Source organism: Asterias rubens, chromosome 14 (assembly GCF_902459465.1).
Source record: "Asterias rubens chromosome 14, eAstRub1.3, whole genome shotgun sequence".
NCBI classification, from domain to species: Eukaryota; Metazoa; Echinodermata; class Asteroidea; order Forcipulatida; family Asteriidae; genus Asterias; species Asterias rubens.
In genome coordinates, this window is record NC_047075.1 from 13818102 (window position 1) to 13825508 (window position 7407).

The 7407-nt window shown below is 40.4% G+C and overlaps 1 long non-coding RNA gene across 1 annotated transcript; it reads left to right on the top strand.

Moving 5' to 3' along the window:
• The first annotated feature begins 2638 nt into the window (after positions 1-2638).
• Positions 2639-3131, top strand: LOC117299712. The gene is made up of 2 exons (XR_004520097.1): positions 2639-2726; positions 3019-3131. It is a non-coding gene; the product is annotated as an uncharacterized LOC117299712 (long non-coding RNA).
• The last annotated feature ends 4276 nt before the right edge of the window (positions 3132-7407 follow it).

A 7407-nucleotide genomic window follows, 5' to 3' on the forward strand; every position in this document is an offset into this window, starting at 1 on the left:
AGTTCTGGTTAAACAAATGGCACACAAAGAGAGGCATAAGCTTGCTAACATCTTCTATGAACAGACATATGTAGTGGTGCAATGTAATGTAGATGGGGACCTTTTCCTTGTTCGTCCTGCAGAAGGTGGAAATTCTAAGTACCCTAAAAGAGTCAGAGGACCCATTGCAAGGGTTACCAGGTCTGTTTTCATCAGACCCACCTCACTCTGAACCCCTACTAGATTCAGATGACAGTTGGGTTATTACCTATGACCAAAAGCGGCCTGCGCTCCCACATGATGCACAACCAAATGGGCAAAAGGAAAGAGTACCATCTCGTACAAATGCGCCAATCCAACCTTCTAGTCATGCCCTCTCTGAGAACACAGCGGGGCCCCGGCGCTCACAACGTCTTCAAGCAAAACGTTGGGGGAAATGGCCAAATAGTATTACCTAAATGGTTCATTATCTCTCGGAACACTGAAGTCGTTCCATTGTTTGATTGTTTGTTTAGTAGGCAGATTATTTGCTTGTCAGCTAGTCGAGTTAGAAGACATATTTGAGTTGTGATAACTTATTTTTAAAGGTGTGATGTTAATGATTAATAAACTGGTTTTTTTTGTGTATTGACAGTTGCCGGACAGCCAGTTGAGTTTGAGGGTTGCCTCTTGAAGGTGTAGGTTCCTTACCACCTCTACCTCTCTGCTGGTATAGCCGAACCCAGACCTTTCCGTTTGATTGGACTAGTAGGAGGTGCTTGGCAACAGAGACTGCCTCCTGTAGGTGTTTGGTACGCTATCCTACTCTGTCTCCTTGCACTTTCGCTGTCTCTTTAATAGAAAGGTGACTATACATATTTTTACTTTTTCAATAATTAGTGCTTCACAGTTTTCTGAGCACATGATTTCATTGTTTTCATTTTGTGCTACACTATTCGACATTATACAATGTCTGCGCAGATATCGGTATTTTTGTATGGCCATTCTTTTCCTGCGCGTTTAATGCGGCAAGCTCGAGAACAGGGCAAAAATGCCAAATCCTTGCTTGGTTTGAGTGACTATTTTAATATTTTTGTAGAAGGGCATCCGGGACTTACCTATCGAAGGATTTTAGGTAATCTCCCTCATTACTTCTCTGAACTCAAGTCCAAGAGTTTTGATATTTTGCTTATCGATTTGGGCACAAATGATTTGTGTAATCCTGACGACCCACCAGAAATCCTTTTTCAGCATGTAGTACAATTTATCGACCAGCTCAGGGCTCATGACATTTCTCCGCAGAAGGTTGTGTTTTTGTCTGTGATTAAGCGGTTCTCTATTTCCCGTAGAGGCCAGGTTTCATTGACAACCTTTAATCACAGGGTCAAAAAGTTTAATAATCTACTTGCCTCCAAGCTCAAAGATTACCCTGATATGGGGTTATACAATCAACGGAGGCTTAACCACCCTCGTTTTCTGCGGGATGGTTGTCACCCCAACCCAGGGGGAATGCAGAGGTATTTCCGAGGGGTCAAGGAAGCTATTTATCGTTGTAAATTGTAAGGTATTACTGTGATACTACGTGCATTTTTGAATGACTGTTATGCCAAACATTTGTTTTGATTCATTTTTACTGAGACTGCAAGAGTGCTGGATCTATCAAATTTACCCTTAGTAGGTTTTTGGGACGAAACCCATTATTGGTTTCCTGTACTTGCGCAGTGTCACATTTTTAAGTAAACCAGTTGATGATTCTAGTTGAGATATTTGTGGATGCATCCACAACTCGTTTTTTATGTAATTTGCATACTGATGTTAGATGCACATCAGGCTTTGTGCATTGTATTACCATTATTTGCTTTTAAGCTATGTAAACTTCCAAATGTGAGTTTATTGTATGCTTATATTATTTTGTATGACATATTGATTGTATTTTGTAGTAACTATGATTGTGTCATTGGCGAGGACACACATCCAGGAAATTGTGGGAAGGTTTATTGTCGTGCAGAGGGCCAAAGGTTTCACACACAGGTAGAAGATCACTCTGTGATGTATTCTTTCTAAAAATGATGCGAAAGACTTTGAAGTTGAAATTAACTTCCTGTGTCTACGAAGAAAGTTTATTATTTAAATCATGCTTATTTTGTCCACTGCAGATCATTCGAAGCTTTGTTTCTGACTGGTTGATGGAAAACTGAGTAAAGAAGAAAAAAAATAAATCTAAAAACAAATCTGATAGTTTTGTGTAGGTTACTGTTTTTTTCCTTGTTAACAATTAGAAAGTTAAAAGTAAAGTTCCTTGTGTTTGTTAATAGGATTATTGCATCTTATGGATCGTTCGAGGGCGACTGATCCTTTAAGCAGGGAAATTGTGGGGAAATGGACCCATTATTATTTGCAACTTTATTTAAGGTCAGTAGAGGGCGGTGTTTCCCGCTAAGTCATCATTTTCGCGGACTGGGCCTCTTGATACCTATTTACCGTCATAAAGAAGTTTCTTTTCGCAACACTAAAATAGTGCAACGTTTTATTGAAATAACTACTTTTATCAAGATATTGTATTGAAAAGTTGTTCCATATTCAGACTGTGAGTAATGGAACTTAATCTAACCACAAATGTATGATTCTTGGACGTGTGAATGTAAAATAAATTAAGTGTTGTGGTCAGCGTAACAATTACGCTATTATCAAGCCAAGAATCTGTTTTTTCCCCGTGTTCTTCATCTTCAACCTTGTCAGTATTTTATCATAGACCGTCAGATTATCTGGTGAGTTTTATATTACGTTTTAAACCGATTTAAAAGGTGCATTTTCACTGTCGAAACAATGAGGGTCGTATCACTATCATGAGACATTTTTGATTGCTTTTATATGAAACTACATGCACATGTACACGTATACACAGAACAAGGGTTATACGCATAGTAATGGCGTTGCCATTGAGGATCATGTATTCTGAGTTACAGTATACACTCCCTGTACTTATATGTATTAAATGTACTACATGTACCTGTAACTAGTCTCTATTTATATATTGTATTCTCCTGTCCTTGTACACAGGCGGTCTTTTTGTATCAATGGTTTGTGGATGCAAATAAAGAAAATCAGAAGATCAAATATTGAAGAAGTGTCTGCTGACTGATGAATGACTGGACTCAGCAATTCCTTTTTTTATTAATAAAGAGGGGACCAGGGCCAAGGACTCCCTCAAGTGGCAGGGGGTTATCTCCGTACCTCTACATTTATGTTTACATAGGGGTCTTTGCACCAGGCGCGCCACTACTCTATACTGCCCCTCTTCGGTTTCTTCGCAAACTAGACTGAAAACTGTGACTTTCACTTTGAATAATTCTTCAAAGTGATGCAGGTCTTCTAAACAGACACCTTCAGTTGGGCGCTTTTTCATTTCTTTGGTGTATCTATCTACGCGGTACATGGTGCGGGTTTCTAGGGCGGTCGCAGAGTAGCCTTGTTTTAGCGCGAGACATCTAAACAAACAAAAATTATCCCGGTATCTTGCACCGGAGTTACGACTTCTGATTAGATTGTTTAAACCCACATTGTTTGAGATGTAATCGGGTAGTTCATGTGGCGCTGCACCTATGTAGAACAAGGGCATTTTGTTTGCATAAACGGTGACGTTAGTGATATCGGCAACGACCCACTTTGTGTCTGGACGCGTGTGTAGGGTGTGTTGTAGTACGTCCATATCGCATACTTTTTGGACGAAGTTTTCAAAATCGTCTTCTGAAGCTATAGTGATGGGGTGGGTTAAAAAAAGGCCGTTGTTAAAACTAGAATGGTAATAACGCAATTCGCCAGACTCTATATTTCGTAAAACAAACCCAAAGGACAGGTTCAGTTTTACTCTACACGAAAAAGTTGGGAAAATACCCCTTAACCCCTCGACCAGTGGTACGCCATTTGTGAGCAAGGGTTGGCGCCGTCCCCAAACGTAAATTGTAAACATCTTGAGTCTGACAGCGGTACAGATAATGGGTCCTAATACTACCCCAGTTTCTACGATAAAGAGATATCATCTCATTATCCCTATTGTTATTATTTTGGGGAATCGAAAACGCGATTGAGTCTTCGGGAACTAGACTGGCGGCTTGGGGCGGCGCAGGTTGTGAATTATGTGGAAGAGGGTCATTTCTCTGGGGTTGGCGAGAGTCGTGTCTTTTTACATGGCGCTTAAAACTTACTGAGTTGGTAAATGTTTTTCCACATGTGGTGCAATCCCTCTTATACCCAGAATGAACTTCTTGGTGCTGTTTTAGAGTGTATTTTCGGGCACATGACTTTCCACAAGTATCACAAGTAAACCTATTACTGGCAAGACCGTTAGTTTTACTTAAATACGACCTATTACTAACCGACTTTTTCTTCTCACGCCGGAATGTAGGCTCTTTGTCAGGGGTTCTCCGTCTCTTCGATCTTGCAATCTTCTTTCCACGTGACGGCGCCTTGTCAGGTGTTCTCCGTCTCTTGGGTCTCACGAAGTGTGTTCTTTTGCCAGATGATACATTTGCACCCTTTCCTTTCTGCGGCTGTAAATAAAATATAAAATAAAAATAAAATTAAACAGTGAACTCAGAATGATCAGAGATATATAGTTGTTACTTTTTTGAAATAGGTACATAACATGTAACAAGTCTCGTACTTCACGTTAAAACATGGTAAAAATGGTTTTTCCCCGGAACACTCCCAGCCAAAATTCTGAAGAAAAAAAAAAAAGGAAAAAAAAAAAAATCCTGTAGCCGCTGTTTAAACAATAAACTCTTGTTCTATATATGCATACAACACGATTTCGATACACAGATTACACACATATTGTGTGTGTTCTGTATCGGGGTTGAGTGGTAAATAAGTTTTCTTACCGTGTCAAACGATCTCTTAGGATGTGGAGGTGGCGTTTCTGGGATTCTATCTGGCCAAAAAGAACAGCCGGGTTGTGGTGGCGTAACCACTCTGCTCAGCTCCGGTGTGTCCGAGGAACTGTCTGACCAGGACAATCGGTCGGGTTCGGTGGAGGTCTGTTGCCGGTGACGCTGTAAAGAACAGGAAAAACAATCTCAATAAGGCTTCTAAAATTTAACGAGTGTCAGTTTCTACAGGGATTAGTTGTCATTAAATTATTAAGTTGTTTTCTTTTTGTTCTGTTTTTTGACTTACCTCTTGGATGGTCGCGATTTCCATTTCATCTATCTCCCTGACTTGACTCGCCGTGAAGTCTGGGCTCCATTCAACCGTCTGCAACGACGCTTCACTTTCCATTCGATCAATCCGCTCCATTTGAGTGACCGTAAAGTCAGGACCCCACTCATAGTTTTTCTGAGACATGGTACTGAAACTTTGTTTCGCCAAGGGTGTCACTATACAGCGCTGATGATCGTGTGGACTGTGCAGCGCTGATGGTATGTGCACGGGTGCAGCGCCGACGATGTTTACCCGGTGCAGCGCCGATGATGTGTGAGTGGTCTACCGACTGACACCGCCGTTTTACCCCAAAAACATTTCGTAAAACAAAACCCAAAAAATAATTAAATAAAAAAAGAATAAAGAAAGAAAAAAAAAACAAGATGCAAGAGGGCAGCAAGAAAATAATTAAATTAAATTAAAACGCTAGTTCAACTAAACACATAACACTAGTCCATACACCTTGTAGACGCTTCCGTCAAAGTTAATTGTGTAATAAACACAAACATTGGCGCCTTCCTTCGTAATTACACAAACAAAAGACACTTCTCCGTTCACCTGGTCACACATCCGATGAACCTATTAAAGTCTGTAAAAACAAACATTGGCGCCTTCCTTCGTAATTACACAAACAAAAGACACTACTCCGTTCACCTTGTCACATATCCGTTGAATTTAATCACTTAATAAGTTAAGACATAAGCGCCTTCCTTCGTAATACATAACACCAAATACAATGATGACCCCGGTCTACTAAGACGGGATGGCACTAGAGACAAAGGGCGAGATAAATAAATTTGAATCTGCATACACGCATTTACACGAACACATTATAATCCTCGACCAACCCTTTTTATTTCTCCACGACGGCTTGCTTGTCAGACGTCGTGGAAATCAACCGCTTTGTTTTCACTTCGTGAAAATACAACCGAGACGTAGACGTCTCGGTTGTGCTGGGTGGTTTTGTGATGTGGCGCTTCGTGATTTAAAAAAATCACTAACACACCGCGAACTGAGTACAAACAATAACGGTTTGCACTCAGTTACACTGTCGTGAGACAACTACTGCGGTGTTTTTCAAACACCACTCAACATAATGCCATGCATAATGTTAACCCCCCTCCCCCACGTATCAGCCCTTCGGGCCAAACCCCTCACCACTGCGTGGCTCGCCCTAATTACATTAGCCCACCTCCACCAGGGTCGACACACCTCACTTCCAGTCCGGCAAAACAACATTGAAAACAAGCCATATTTGCTTGCCGGACTGCGATTAGGTGTGCGTTCCTTCTTCATTACTACTCCTGCAGTTTTACTATATCGCAAACAAAGCAATTTCCTGTCCTGGAATGTTTTGGCCAGTCCTTTTGAATGGTCTGGTTATACCCCTGTTTCTCTGGACCACAGTCCCTAGATGCAGCTTTAGTATGCCTCACATTCCGTGCACATTTTTTACAAACAGCAGATGGATGTACATCTGGCGAGTCTCTCCAATTCTATTTGTACAGATTCTACAAATCTTTTCCAAAGATACCTGATGGAACTTAAAACTCATGGTTGTAAACGAAATAAACGAACATAAAGCTTTTGTTTGACTGAAACATGTCTGATTATTTGAGTGTAATCGGGAGTCAATATTGTAGAGAAGAAACCCTTTCAAAATGTCTAGGATTAGCGCGCCTCTAAACTGGTACCCGCACGCCCCTTGCACCGTAGCATTTTGACGCACACCAGTGTAATTTCCGTGAAGTTGACCATCAAGAAGTGAAATAAACCTTTTTGTTTTAATTTTAATCTGGCCCTCAGAGTCATGTCCCAGAAATTGTAATAGTATTTTTGAAGATGTTGAAGCCTCATTCGAATGTTGAAATTACCAATAAAAACTAAACCACCGGATTTCAATTTTTTTTTGAAGCATTTTTCAACTTGCTAAATCGTACGGAGAACGAAAAAGACGTCGCACAAAACAAGTCAAATAAACGTCATAATTCTCTTTTTCAGTACAAATACACAGAAAACTTTATTATTTCTTCAAGAAAATACAATTCCTCAAACAAATTACGAATAAAAATAACATGCATTGGTTTTTGAAAGGCTTAAACGGGGTTGGTCTGTCACGGAAATTTCGACGTCCAAAAATGAACGCCGCCATGTTGTTTACTTTATCAACGAGTAAGCTATGGAGTAATTAAAGACGAACACACACATTTCCTCAACTTCAGTTGCGCGCAACCTATGGTAGTGAAACAG